Source organism: Macrobrachium rosenbergii, chromosome 6 (assembly GCF_040412425.1).
Source record: "Macrobrachium rosenbergii isolate ZJJX-2024 chromosome 6, ASM4041242v1, whole genome shotgun sequence".
Lineage (NCBI taxonomy): Eukaryota > Metazoa > Arthropoda > Malacostraca > Decapoda > Palaemonidae > Macrobrachium > Macrobrachium rosenbergii.
Genome location: NC_089746.1, coordinates 58,126,512 through 58,139,957, shown reverse-complemented (window position 1 = coordinate 58,139,957; position 13,446 = coordinate 58,126,512). Strand labels below are relative to the sequence as shown.

Genomic DNA, 13,446 nt, shown 5'->3' with positions numbered 1-13,446 from the left:
TTCGGCCCCTAGCTGCAAAAAAAAAAAGTTAAGTATATCTTAGTTTAACCAGACCACTGAGCTGGTTAACAGCTCTCCTAGGGCTGGCCCGAAGGATCAGATTTATTTTACGTGGCTAAGAACCAACTGGTTACCTAGCAACGGAACCTACAGCTTATTGTGGAATCCGAACCACATTCTGACGAGAAATGAATTTCTATCACCAGAAATAAATTCCTCTAATTCTTCATTGGCCGGTCGGAGAGTCGAACGCTGGGCCAACAGCGTGCTAGCCGAAAGCTCTACCCACCCTTCAATGAAGAACTAAACAACTCGCCCCTCTTTCCTTTTAGTGTACCTCCGTTCATATTCCCTTTCTTCCATCTTACTCTCCACCCGTTCGTAACAATTGATTCATAGTGCAGCTGCGAGGTTTTACTCCCGTTATACTTTTCAAACATTTTTACTGTCAATTTCCGTTTCAGCGCTGAATGACCTCCTAGGTCCCAGCACTTGGCCTTTGACCAAAATTTCCTATTCTATTCTATGCTGTTCTCCATGACATAGGTAATGATGGTTAATTTCACTCACCATATGAATTATCACTTTCTGGGTAATAATAATGATGATGATAACATTATTTCCACACAGAAAATGTTCGTTGGGTGATATATTTTAGTTTTTAAGTTTCTTTGATGATTCGAAAAGGTAAATGTTTTGTCGATACAGTGTGAGATAAATGTGAAATTCAGATCCAGTAACTCTGAGAAATTGGTTTTGTTATCGTGCTACGTTATTATTGAACTTAATTTATTGGTATATTTTCATGTGAGTCTTGATATATACCTCACTGGCTCGTGTTTCCTTTCCACACTTTAATTTTGTGGGAGCCTGCTTGAATATCCAGTGGCCCCTTTAGGCAGGCTTTTCCTTATCAGTGTGGGTACCTGTGCGTATGCTCATCTCCGCGATCCCCCGTCGTCAAACCGCAAAGTGTAATGAGTCTGCCAAACCCGCAGTGATTATGACGATCACGCCGAATAACCTGTAGCCCAGAAGTAGCAAACGTCCTTTCACGAACAGTTGAGCCGTGGCCGCGGTTGAGCTCTGGAGAGAGCGTCTTGTCGCCTTCGGGTGCTTGGTATTTTGTCGTGGAGGAACGCAGGGAGAACAAAACAAATTTTTTTTTTATCCGGATACAGATTTATTGTAAGAGTGGAATGACGTGCGCTTAGCGCCTGCAGGTATGTTTTGGGGGTGGGTGGGGGCCGCGTTGGCAGTGGAATTTATTTAGGACATGGGTTTTTTTTAATGGTGTATTGGTGCTCTTCTGTCCTCGACGGCTGCTCTTACAGTTGTTGTTTTTGTTAGAGTTCTGTTCTGTAGGTTGTTAATTGTCGCATTCTTGTTCTTTTCCGGAATTAAACCTTGAATTACGTCGACCATTTCGAAGATAAGAGCAACGAAATACGTAGCACAAAAGCGCCGTGATGGGGGAATGAAGTTCTGAAGCTGCTGGTGCTACCACGGCAGCAAGGGAAGCGAAAACAGTAGTTATGGCGTTTCAACAATATGCTCGAGCAAAAGTAACCTAGTAACCTGGTCCGCTGGTATAGTGGTTAGTGTCGTGGCATGCCGCTCAGATGTCGCGGGTTCGCGTCTCCCCCAGGGCGATGAAAAACCACTTGCTCTGTATCATGATCAGTTACTGATGCAGGGTGGGGTCTGCAGTGGGAGGTTGAAACCAACATTCTTTGGAAGTTTGGATTTCATGTCAGTGGCCCCTGTGTTCTTGTTCCATGTGAGCAGGTTTCGTCTACTGAAATATAATATTAATAATCTTGCGTGTATGCTTTTGTTAGTATGCCTTGAATTGAGCTTAGTGCCCTTGGGCCACTATTTCGATTTTTTTAGTTTTCTGTAAAAGAAAACTGTTGAGCCGGCTTTGTCTGTCCGTCCACCCTGTGATCTTAGGAACTACTGAGGCTAGAGGGCTGCAAATTGGCATGCTGACCATCCACTCTCCAATCATCAAACATACCCAATTGCAGCCCTCTAGCCCCAGCAGTTTTTTTTTTTTTAAGGTTAAAGTTAGCCATAATTGTGCATCTGGCAACGATATAGGACAGGACACCACCGGGTCGTGGTTAAAGATTCATGGACCGCGGCTCAAACAGCATTATACCGAGACCACCGAAAGATAGATCTTTTTTCGGTGGCCTTGACTGTACGCTGTACAGAAAAATCGATTGCGCTGAAGAAACTTCGGCGCATTTTTTACTCGTTATTATTATTATTATTATTATTATTATTATTATTATTATTATTAGTAGTAGTTAGTAGTAGTAGTAGTAGTAGTAGTAGTAGTAGTAGTAGTAAACTTAGTCTACCAAAACCCGACTAGATTTCTCCGTAGAGTTTCCACGTTTTGTCTTTTCTTCGTCCTTTTAAGATGTGAAGACCACATCCATGAAGAATTCTCAGTGTTGTTTATAATAGTCGTCGACACTTGTTAAGGGGGAGTTGTCCTAGACGTTCTTCTAAGAGCTGAATGAAGGCGATTTGTCACATCATCTAGATGTCTGAACAGAGGGTCTAGTAAATATATTTGAAGTTGAAAGTCAGTAATTAGTTTTCGTCAGAAGCTTCCTGTTGGGTTTCCCCTAATAGAAAGAAGCAGTGTCATGCTGTTTTCATTTTGGCTATTCTTGTTGCTGGCCTTGAGGTAATCATGTTTTGCCTGAGAAGGAAACTTGAACTTTTTTTTTTTTTTCATGGTGAGAGGGACCGATTTTTTTAGGTTTTTGAGATGCATCGCAATTGATTTTTAATTGTTTTATTTAGGACAATTTTTTTATATATATACATTTCGATAGGATGCGGTTTTTTGATAGTTCATTATTATTATTATTATTATTATTATTATTATTATTATTATTAGTAGTAGTAGTAGTAGTAGTAGTAGTAGTAGTAGTAGTAGTTCTTCAGTGGAACTAACCAGAAGTACGTTTATTTAAAAAACAAATCAAGCTTTCAAAGAATACAGTACTTTTTGAAAGAAGAACAATCACGATTGTCGAAGATCCCTTTAAGTGAGAATTCGTACGCCTGTGATGATGATAAAGGCATAACTCAATACTTGAATGTCTTTAGATTGACATAAAAGGAATTGTGTAAGTCTGAGGTAACGGATAAATATAAATGATTCATGTATCAGTATCTTGGAAACCAATTCTTCTAGGGAGGCCTCGAGTTTGCAGACTGCATACTGATGTCACAAACCTTTTTAAATACAAATAAATAAAAAAAAACAAGAGTAGTCGATGGAAAATTCATGTCTCTGATCGTAACGTAGAATATGAATGTCAGAGTCTCATACGTGGAGTCGTGCAGGCCTTAATAATAATAAAAAAACAAAACACGATTGTAGTAGAGTTATATGTATCTATAGTGATGATAAAGAGGGTTGGTATGTGTGTGTGTGTGTGCGCGCGCGCGCCTGCCTGTTTCCTCAGTAATAATGAAGAGAACCGCAAGGCTAATTATTCGGATGAATGTGACGAATTTAATTGTGCCTGTTTTTTTTTTTTTCACTCGGGTGTGTTTACAACCGACTGCCACTCGTATGATGAATTCTATGGCAGCAGGAGCTCTTCGTAAAGCCCTTTGTCCCTTCTTCTGGAGAGCTCTGAGGAGAGTTGTGATTTAGGCGTTGCAATTGGGTGACCCTAAGTTTGCCCTCTGCTAAATGAGTCTCGTATGTGAGGGTTCTTTATCCTTGTAGATGCTTGCCCATTCCATCCAACCTTGGCAGTGCAAGGTCATCAGTGTGTTGATATATTTTTGGGAATTTTGACCTAATTGCGTTATTGAAGGTCTAACCCTTATTCATTGTTTCGAGTTTGTCAGTACGTGTGAAGTCGTGTCATCACGAAGCGACGACTCTTCACCAAGATACATGACACAACAATTGGATGGATATCTCTTGAGGTTGGTGGAAATGGGAGTTGGTGAGATGACGTAATGATGACATGTAATGACGTCACTCCCGGTTGCCGTGTGTCGTTGCCGCTTGGGTCCAACGCGAGAGTGAAAAATATGCTTTTCGATCATCTCAGGCCTTCGTTTTTCCTCGCTGAGCAAATGCAACGAGATCTAACATCCTCGACAGTCTGGTCCATCGTGGAAGAGTCTCAGGGTTTGAGTATTTCTCCGAGGGGCGCAGACTTTCGGCTGAGGAAGATCGAGAAATTCGCCGGACGGGAAAACGATGGCATCGGAGGGGGCGGGTCTCCGAAGGCCGCTCGCCGGCCAGCCGGGCCGCAGGTAAAGTCACCAAGAGCCGTGTGCACACGTTATCATCAACCACCGCCTCCTCCTCCTCCTCCTCCTTCTTCTGACTGTGTCAGCAGCAGCAGTAGGAGCAGTAGGAGCAGCAACAGCATCAAAAGCAGTAGCTGCTATTTTGTTTCGCATCTTTCATCTACAAGCGCAGACACAAACACACAAACACACACACACACCGATACTGTTTCGCGAGGTGAACTGACTTTCTCACAAATCGTCCCTCATCTTGGTCGCCGTCATCATCATCATCATCATCATCATCATCATCATCATCATCATCATCATCGCAGTCGGCCGGTATCTCTCTCTTCCTCTTTCTCTTTCACTCACACTCTCACTCTCTCTCTCTCTCTCTCTCTCTCTCTCTTCTCTCTTTCATGTTCCTGTGCTGTTGTAGTTAATGTAGTGTGCTGAGCGAACCACGCCCCTCTTGGGGAAACGGAATCATAATGGGCTGTTTTAAGGGGCGGCCGAGATCCTCTCTCTCCTCCCTCCCCCCCTTTTTCTTTTAAACAGTTTTCTCCTTCCTCCTCCTCCTCCTCTTCCTCCTCCTCCTCCTCCTCCTCCTCCTCCTCCTCCTCCTCCTCCTCCTCCTCCTCCTCCTCCTCCTCCTCCTGAGCGGTGGCTAATGAGGATGTTGTGTTAACTCCACATCTATACATTCGTGTTGAGGATCCGAATACGTAAGAAGCGGCAGCAGGAAGGGACCCTTAGGGGTAGGGGCAGCAGCAGCAGCAGCAGCAGCGGCAGGCAGCAGCGGCAGGCAGCAGCGGCAGCAGCAGCAGGCGAGGCAGGCAGGCAGGCAGGCGGGCGAGCAAGCGAGCGAGCGAGCTAGCGAGCGAGCACGCTGCTCCCTCCTTAGCTAACAGCTTGATATTGACTGGCTGTCAGTCGAGTGTGGATCATATATGCAAGGAAGGGAAAAGCGAACGACCGCCGATCGTCCCGAGTGCCAGGGATTTGGGATTTTCTCCGGGACGGTAGTATCCCAAGTGTGTGTAATCCCAGGTGGATTTTTTCGACTGTGTGTATACCCTGTGGGTTTTTTTCCTAGTGCATAGCCCCCCCCCCCGCCCAGGTGGATTTCTTGAATGTGCGTGTGAATCCGTCGGTGGATTGCCTCCAGTGTATCTCCAAGTGGATATCTGCCAGTAACCATCCCCCTAGTGGATTTTGTTTCGGGGGGTCTTATGACAGAAGTAATTTTTTCTAAAATGTACCATAAAGGGATCCCGGGGGGGGGATCTCCCCAAGTTTGTATCCCAGGTGTATACTGGCTCGTGCATGATTCGTGCTCTGTAGATTACAGTGAAAGCCTTCCTGAAACCAGATGATCCGTCGAAGAACACTGCTAAAAGGGTTTTGGCTGAACTAAAATGAGGAAGTGACGGCTCACTGATCTTATTACCAATAAGGTTAAACGCGCCTTTAACGAGTTTGTGTCCCAGTTGTTATTGACCAGTAGGGCACCATTTGAGGTACATGACTGTGTTGATGGACCCATATTCGTTGTTCGTTCGGATGGCTAGTCAGAATTTAACTTGCCCCCGAAAACATGTTTTTTTCCCCCCAGAAACGTTTCACCTTTGGGCTGTGAAGTGTGGTTTTGAAGACCAGGAGATGATGATCTGATGAATTTTTGTCTATGAATCTGTGATATTTGGGGTTTTATAAGTGGTGCCCTGGTTGTCCCAATATATATATATATATATATATATATATATATATATATATATATATATATATATATATATATATATATATATATATATATATATATATATATATATATATATATATATATATATATATATATATATATATACATATACAAATACACAAACACATATATATGTGAATATATATATATATATATACAGTATATATATATATATATATATATATATATATATATATATATATATATATATATATATATATATATATATATATATATATATATATATATATATATATATATATATATAATGTTAACAGTAAATAAATTCTTTCGAATTAATAGTATGAAACAGTCGTACATTTATGAAGAACATGTCTGCATGCAATTATTGTAATACCCACACTCACGGACATGCACACACATATACACACACACACACACACACACACACACACACACACACACATGTATATACTATATTTGATGTAAAATCAGTGTCAGGTTTTCATATTAACTGAACTGTGAGTCATTTTCACTGCCAAAGAAAAATCGAAAATCAGACCCTATTGGGAACAGAACTGTTGTTGTATGTTGCAACCGTCGCCAGACTGATGAGAAATCATTGCTGAGTGGTAGTCCTGCCAAGTTCGAAAGCAGCCTTCGGGAAAATTTGGAGTAGGTCCCCGCTCTCTGTCTCGGCAAAATGTGAGTATTCTTTCTCGCTGTTTTTTTTCACTCTTCCTCACATCGATGAAATGTGAGGATTGTGGCCTCTCTCTCGCTCTGTGTCTGTAATGAGTCTCTCTCTCTCTCTCTCTCTCTCTCTCTCTCTCTCTCTCTCTCTCTCTCTCTCTCTCTCTCTCTCTCTCAGTGGTCTGGTTAAACTAATATATACTTAACTCTCTCTCTCTCTCTCTCTTTCTCTCTCTCTCTCTCTCTAATCAGCCTCTCCTCTCTCTCTCTTATGTGTGTGTAATGAGTCTCTCTCTCTCTCTCTCTCTCTCTCTCTCTCTCTCTCTCTCTCTCTCTCTCTCTCTCTCTATGTGTGTGTAATGAGTCTTTCTCTAAGAAATGTTAGTATTGCGAGCATTTTCTCTCTCTCTCTCTCTCTCTCTCTCTCTCTCTCTCTCTCTCTCTCTCTCTCTCTCTCTCTCTCTCTCCAGTGGTCTGGTTAAACTAAGATATACTTAACTTTTCTCTCTCTCTCTCTCTCTCTCTCGTTATGTGTGTGTAATGAGTCTCTCTCTCTCTCTCTCTCTCTCTCTCTCTCTCTCTCTCTCTCTCGTTATGTGTGTGTAATGAGTCTCTCTCTCTCTCTCTCTCTCTCTCTCTCTCTCTCTCTCTCTCTCTCTCTCTCTCTCTCTCTCTAAGAAATGTTAGTATTGCGAGCATTTCTCTCTCTCTCTTTCTCGCCATATGTGTGTAATGAGTCTCTCTCTCTCTCTCTCTCTCTCTCTCTCTCTCTCTCTCTCTCTCTCTCTCTCTCTCAGTAAAATATGTCTTATGCTTGAGTTTCTCTCTGCTCTCTCTCTCTCTCTCTCTCTCTCTCTCTCTCTCTCTCTCTCTCTCTCTCTCTCTCTCTCTCTCTCAAGCGTTAGGGGAAGCTTTTGGTATAGATTTTGCCGTGTGGTGCTGGATGAATGGCAACACAGCTTTAAGAAGACAGTTGCTTAGTATATATTCAGCGGTATTCATTTGCTACTCTTCTCCAATCTCTTTTCCTTCACTCTTTGTTACTTTTTTTTTTTTTTGTATTCACCTCTGCTTCCTCTTCTTCCCCATCTGGACGTTACGTTCCGTGGAAGCCCGCTTTGGAAGTTCCTCAGGCGCGTTAGAAATGTTTCGTATGAATGTTGGCGAATTTTATACGATATTAATAATATTTTGCTAACTGCATGAGCGCTGTCGGGTACACCCGTCGTCGTCTTGTACGTCACCGTGAAAATCGAACGCGGATATTTCTTGTTTATTATTTACCGGATTCGTTTTCCCGTTCCGTGTTATTCTCCCGTTTCAGGGTCGCCGTTCATTCACAGATGAAGAAGTAAGGCATTGGGGAAGTGTTATCGCTTCGTTGCAGGTTGTGAACAATAGGAGTAACATAGGCTATGGAAAACATTTTTTGGTAAGTTGATGGTGATAATCCAGGGGTTCTTGTTTCAGATAAATTGCTTGGATTATCCGAAGGCTGCACTTCCCGATATCGCCGTACCATCTGCTTGAAGGAAGGGGATTTTAGTGCAAGAGGGAAGGTTTTGCCTTTTTTTTTTTTTTTTTTTAGTCATCTCGCCATTAGTTTTTTTTTTTTTTTTTTTTTTTTTGCTCAGGCTCATCCGCTGTATGTGATCTCGGCGAAGGGAAAGGGGACATTGGGAAAATCCATCGCTGGGAAATTAGTTTTTTTTTTTCTGTGAAAGTGATGTCGAATGTAGGCCCTTTCCCGTTCGTAGTTTGTTCCCGTAAACACTCGCTTCTTTTTTTAATTGTTCATGTTTTTCCACGTCTTCGTTGAGCCTTCATTTCATTTTTCGCTCCCCCTGGCAACGAAAGCGAGAGAGCGAGTGGAAGGAAGAGAGAAGGGAAAATGAAAAAGGTTGAGAATAATTATTTGTGGAGGCCAGAAGTCAGAAGTCATTCTTGGCCGGTCTTGTGTCGTCTTCATTTTACAGGTTGGGGGCGGGGGGAGAAGGAGCTTTGGCAAGGGGGGAGGGGGGTTGGGGTGGCTGGATGTGGGTGAGGGGTGGGGGGGTGTATATTGATTTCAGAAGTATCCTTCACCTGATTCTGTGAACAATCCAGAACACTGGAGGAAAGTAACGAAACAAATATTGATTGGCTGGCCGGCTGCCCTCCCATTCCTCCTTCCCCCCCCTCTCTCCCTCCCCCCCTCCATCCCTCCCCCTCTCCCTCTCTCGCGCCTTTTCTATCTCCATCAAAGTGCATAGCTTCTCATAGGCCCTGCCTCCTCGCATGCACCTACCAATACCCCCCCTCCTCCCCTCCTCCTCCCCCCCCAACCTCCGGGAGATCTCTCTCCCCCCCCCCCTCCCCTCCCTCTCCCTCTCCCCCTCTTCATCGCCCACTCTGTAATGATAATAGTCATGAAAGGCAAAATAACTGTTGTGTCTGTTCTCTAAATATATTGAAAATTTTAATATTTGTTTTAATAATGATTCATGGGGCTCCTCCTCCTCCTCCTCCTCCTCCATGTTTTCCCCCATCTCGTACGCTTGGTCTTGATAATATGAAATAATAATTATAATGATGTCGATGATCAAGAAAATAGAAGAATTCATGATAAAGACCAACACCGTGAGGAAATGATGTTATGACTCCTCATCTAGGATGACTTATATGTATGTTTCTCTTACATACATATATGTATGTATGCATGTATGTATGTATGTGTGTGTATATATATATATATGGGTGATTTTAATGCCCTTAACTTTAGTAGTAGTGGTATCAGTAACAGTAGCAGTTATCCTTGACGAAGTCGTAATAATAATAATAATAATAATAATAATAATAATAATAATAGTATTAGTAGTAATAATGGTGTTAAACGGGTGACTGTAGTGGTTAGGCTTTTTTTTTTTTATTTTTAAGGGGTTTCTGATATGGTACGCATTGACTTTATACGTACGTTTTTCTTTTTTTCTTACGTTCACTTCGCCACTATAAACAGGCTTTTTTTTTTTAACCCTGTCGTCAGAGTATTTTTTCTTCAGATCGGCCTCTTTTTCATGTAGGGTTTTTCGTTCGTTTTAATGTCACATTACTGGACACTGTTGATGGCTCTTAGGGTTTGGATGTGTTATTTATGCAAAAAGTTTACCTATAATTGTTTATTCATATGCTTCTTCTTCACCCTGTCTCTGCATGGGCCATCGGATTTTGTGGAAGCATGCTTTGCAAGCGTTGTATTCTTTTGCTGTATGTCTCATATAAATGTTTTCGCCTTTTGAATACTACTACTACTACTACTACTACTACTACTACTACTACTACTACTAGTAGTAATAATTTTATATAATAATAATAATAACAACGCCATGTTTTAATATTTTTATGTGTGATGGGCTTTTAATATTATTTTTATGTTGTGGTGGACTTTGTTCCTCGATTTGAACCAGATTGTCTATTTTGTGCCACTGTGTAATAATAATAATAATAATAATAATAATAATAATAATAATAATAATAATAATGATGATGATGATGGTAATGTCATGTTTTAATATTTTTTCATTGTGATGGACTGCGTTCGTCGGTTTGAACGAATTTCTTCATTTTGTGTAAGTTCATAATAATAATAATAATAATAATAATAATAATAATAATAATAATAATAATAATAATAATAATAATGATGCCATGTATTCCTAGTCTTTTGTGATGGACTGTGATCCTCGAATTGAACCAGTTTTTGTATTTTGTAACTTTGTAATAATAATAATAATAATAATAATAATAATAATAATAATAATAATAATAATAATAATAATAATAATGCCATGTATTCCTAGTCTTTTGTGATGGACTGTGATCCTCGAATTGAACCAGTTTTTCTATTTTGTGACTTAATAATAATAATAATAATAATAATAATAATAATAATAATAATAACAATAATGTTTTATTATTATTTTTTTTTGTGATGGACTGTGTTCCTCGATTTGGACCAATTTTTCTATTTTATTTCAATTCCCTTGTCACGGTGATATAGGCCGGTACGGTTGAAGTGTTTGTTTTTAACTTTCGGCCTTATTGTTCATTGACAAAGGTCAAATGTTTCATGTTTTTTTTTTTTTTTTCTGCATTCGACCTTTTGTTCGTTTTTAAACAATTTCCTTTTAATGACTGATGTTAATGTATGTTGAAGGATATATATAAGCGTGTGTTTTTGTATACTGTATACATATATTTTTTTATATGTTTATGTATGTGTACATTTATATATAAGTGTATACAAATGTATATATATATGTATATATATAATGTGTGTGTATGTATGTGTAAGTATGTTATGTATATAGTATATATCTGATGGGAGATCAGGTTATTATACATATATTTTTGATATGTGTATATATATATATATATATATATATATATATATATATATATATATATATATATATATATATAAATGTATACTAATGTATATACATATATATATGAGTATGTAAAATGTGTGTGTATGTATATGTAAGTTTGTTACGTATATATTATATATCTGACGGGAGATTAGGCCAATGCGTAAAATATTTATTTTATATACCGCGATCTTAACCCTCTGCTGAACGGCAAGAGGATCAGGTTAATATGCAGACCAAGAGAAATGGCAATTGAGATTAAGTAACGGTTGATTAGTCTTGATTAAAGAGTTCTCCTCTTCTCTTCGGAGAACGGCATCATGTGCTGTTGCTGAATGCCTAATGAAGGGTTCATGGCGTCCGGAAATGTGGTTCCTGCAGCTTTTAGCTTTGGCAATAATTTTCTTTGTATTAATTCTTTTTTTTTTATATATGAATTCTTTGCCTGGTGGTTTGGTTGTGTGTTACGGTTTAGACTTGTAGTTTTGGGTGTGGGTTAACCCGACTCCCTTCTGTCGTGAGGGATCCGCAGTTCTCTCTGTACTTAGTTGGATTGGTCGAATACGCCGTTGCTCCCATTGGCTTCCTATTGGCGCCTTTATTATTTCCTTATTTGGAGCGATGATGTCTTGGCCGGTTGAGAATAAATGAGTTAAGGTTTATTTCGTGAATGTGCATCCTTTAACTATTTGTTCGTGCCCTCGAAGCCTCTTTATCATTTTGGCTTCGGCCGTGATTAAGCTGTTAATATAAGATGTAAACAGTTTATCATTCCTGTAGCTTTCTTCTGTAAAATTCCCCCGATTTTTTTTTAGTGTTCTGTAAACGAAAACTATTTTGCCGGCTTTGTCTGTCCGTCCGCCCTCAGATCTTAAAAAGTATTGAGGCCAGAGGGCTGCAAGTTGGTATGTTTATCATCCACCCTCCAATCATCAAACTTACCAAATAGCAGCCCTCTAGCTTCAGCAGTTTTTATTTTAAGGTTCAAGTTAGCCCTAATCGTGCATCTAGCAACGATATAGGACAGGCCACCACAAGGCCGTGGTTAAAGATTCATGGACCTCGGCTCATACAGCATTATACCGAGACCGCCGAAAGACAGATCTATTTTCGGTGGCCTTTTCTGTACGCTGTACAGAAAACTCGATTGTGCCGAAGAAACGTCGGCGCATCATTACTTGTTTCTTCTTGGTGATGATGTTATCGAAGTCATTTTATTTCTTAAAACTCGAAATTTTATTTCTTAAAACTAGAAATTTTATTTCTTAAAAGTTAAACTGCTCCATGGCTCACTTGACTAAAGTGGCGACAACAGTCGTCATGAAAGATCGCATCATTTACTTCTTGTGTTTAATATCTGTCGTCCGAGAATCGTGGGCATATACCACGAACGTCTTTCATTAGGTAGTTGTGTCTTTTTGCATAAAATCTCCAGCTTATTTTCTGGGTTCGAGCCACATTTCAGATGACGTTTGCCCTGAAGCTAAAAAAGTAAATAATTCGGTGAGTACGACCTAGGATTCAGGTCTTCCCTCACCCCCTTTGCCACTCCATAGAAGTCCTAAAACGTGCACCCCTGGTGTGGAAAGTATTGAAAATTGACACCGCGTATACTTCCGTTTCAGTAGTTATATCAGGAGTAATAATGAATTTATTATTTTTAATAAATGTGAAATGTACATCCATAATAATTCACAATGAGAATATACGTTTTGCTTTCTCTCTCTCTCTCTCTCTCTCTCTCTCTCTCTCTCTCTCTCTCTCTCTCTCTCTCTCTCTCTCTCTCTCTCTCTCTCTCTCTCTCTCTCTCTCTCTCTTCCTCTTCGGCGAGTGTGGGAAAAACGGGATTGTTTCATCTTAAAGGGTTGTCCGAAGCACTAAGAGCCTTATTGCTTTTGTCAGGGGGAGGCACGGTTAGATCTTGAGGGAAATGTTTGGGAGGAGGAGGAGGAGGTGGTTATGAATAGGTGGAGGAGGAGTAGGAGGAGGACTTATGAATAGGTGGCGGAAGAGAGAGAGAGAGAGAGAGAGAGAGAGAGAGAGAGAGAGAGAGAGAGAGAGAGAGAATGGGCGTGGGTGGGAATTGGGGATTCGGTCGTTGGTTAGTGCCTGATGTAGGTCACCGGATGCCCTAAGTAGAATTCTTCTCTCTCTCTCTCTCTCTCTCTCTCTCTCTCTCTCTCTCTCTCTCTCTCTCATCCCTTTTTGGAAAAGTCTTTGAACCCTGGGATGTTTTCGGGTTTAAAAATGTCTCTCGCCTGCTATTTTGCGCTTTTTTTTTCCCATTTCTATTTTTATTTTTGTCCTTTTGAAATCTCTGGGCTCCACGGAACATCCTCT

At 40.4% G+C, this 13,446-nt stretch overlaps 1 protein-coding gene across 38 annotated transcripts in view; it reads left to right on the top strand.

Annotated features, from left to right (window-relative positions):
• The window catches only part of PMCA (plasma membrane calcium-transporting ATPase 3), a 476,515-nt gene that overhangs the window by 30,581 nt on the left and 432,488 nt on the right, over window positions 1-13,446 (top strand). For 7 of the 38 annotated variants that reach the window (XR_010853405.1, XR_010853403.1, XM_067105918.1 and 4 more), the window contains exons 1-2: window positions 5,104-5,306; window positions 6,552-6,712. The exons of 21 other annotated variants lie outside the window; for them this stretch is intronic. The gene's annotated coding sequence lies outside the window, so the exon portion shown is untranslated. Of the gene's footprint in view, window positions 1-1,174; window positions 1,224-4,316; window positions 4,433-5,100; window positions 5,307-6,502; window positions 6,713-13,446 lie in introns of those variants that run through there. 10 more of the 38 variants (XR_010853419.1, XM_067105930.1, XM_067105923.1 and 7 more) reach the window with 5 other exon arrangements.